This window comes from Apaloderma vittatum, unplaced genomic scaffold (assembly GCF_000703405.1).
Source record: "Apaloderma vittatum isolate BGI_N311 unplaced genomic scaffold, ASM70340v1 scaffold3679, whole genome shotgun sequence".
Lineage (NCBI taxonomy): Eukaryota > Metazoa > Chordata > Aves > Trogoniformes > Trogonidae > Apaloderma > Apaloderma vittatum.
This window is the reverse complement of record NW_009734456.1, coordinates 28,690-30,576: the sequence shown is the minus strand read 5'-3', so window position 1 is coordinate 30,576 and position 1,887 is coordinate 28,690.

Genomic DNA, 1,887 nt, shown 5'->3' with positions numbered 1-1,887 from the left:
AATCCAAATCCTAGATAGCTGAACATCTCATCAAAGAGAATGGTATCAACTGTCCTTTGAACACTGAAGCTTACTAGGTCTATTGATTTGCTGACATGAGACAAAGTGAGAGCACACACTACATCTCAATTTGCAGTACAAAAAGTAATTCCACTCACCTCCACATACATGCATTTTCCATTGCTGAACCTGAAAGTGCTGCTCTTTGTGCCAGTAACTAAAAAGACCATTTAAAGGCTGGTGAGAGAAAAGTGATGAGCCACGTGTTCTCCTAAAGCAGTGATGAAAACATCTACTATTACTGTCACCTACAGGGCATATTGGTTAGAAGAGGATGGAAGAGTTCTACTGTTAAAAATAGGCCGATACCCTCACCAGTGTTCTAGGGGATGCAGTATATCCCAGATAAAAGTTTATGGTAACTTAGGGCAACAAAAATCAAAGCAGCTGAAGGAAATTGAATCAGCAAAACCAGTGAGTATCTAAGAGATGGACTGGCACATGGGATTCTTATCTGCACACGGTTAACCAGCACTTCCCACCACTGGTGTGGTATCACCCAGGACTGCAGGGTGGTGCCCAGGCCCAACTGCTGTGTTTATTTGGCCTGCTAAACTAGCAGGTTTGGGAAGATTTAAATCATGCAAGGGGCAGCAGTTCTCCAGCGCCTTTCATGCTGTTAACCTCATAAAAGGGCAGGCGCAGTCTCCAACTATTCACGGGAAGGGATTTTCAGGCTACTCAGCTTAGTTCAGCCTGAGAAACTGCGAGACACCTCCAGAGGTCTCAGAAGCTCACTGTGGTTACACAAAACACAGGTGGACTCAGAAAGAGCACCACTAACAGCACTGCCCTAAAGAAATATTAAGAATGTTCAAAACCAGTAAATTTCTTAGCACCTTTGGTTGTACTAGCAGAGACAGTAAGACCAGTGAAAGTTCATCAGTGACAGGCAAAACTACAGAGCAGAACTATACACTTAACATGTACAGATTCATGTCTGAGGTCCCTTCTTTAAGTACACTCAGGTCTTAAGAAGAAAGGTGATGGCAAACTCTTAGCTGGGTGAAAACTTTAAGAAAAGCACTTCTGTGAGTTCTTCTGCATAAGGCCACAATTGCTTCTAACTCTAAATATTGGAAACCATGTGATGTAATTGGGCTTTTGGGAGTGTGACCAACAAGCGTGTACTCACCTGTCACGTACAGTGAGAAGCATGGGGAAACTGAAGTGCTTAAATTGGTACCACATTATCAATTTGATTTCTGAAGAATAATCAAGGCTCCAGCCATATTGCCTCAAGAATTGTCAGCTTTGTGTTGGCCACTAGAAGCTCTAGTACCCACGATGTAGTAGAGAACAAACTGAGAAAATTACAGTGTCAGTATCTAACGAAATCTTTTGTCTCCCATAGCCACCTCCTCCTTAAGGAGAGCCCAACTATTCTGAAGAGGCTGACGTGGCCTTGACAACTGAAATCTCCTTAGTGTTGAACAATGAAACAGAAAAGCAAACTTCTTCAGCTGTCTTAACACTGGACCTAAGCCAGACAAGCTGTCAGTGCAGACGCCATAACCACTGCTTTCGGGGCTTTTCCAGTAAACCTGCAAACCAGAAGGACTGTACAGCACCCATATATGTTCAGTAGGAATGTAGAGAAAAACCAGAACAATGTGCATGTAGGAAAGAGCGACAGCTTTCAGAATATTTGCCTACATATAAAAAAATTAAAGTCTTCACCCAGACTAAGATAAATTTTTATACTTTTACTGAAAAAGAGCAAATCCTGCATTTCTTCCAGCCCTACACTCAAACCACTGTTTCTGAATTCCTTAGACTATAGAGGAATAGAGAGAGAGATAGAGTTCAACTAAGGAAGGGAAGACT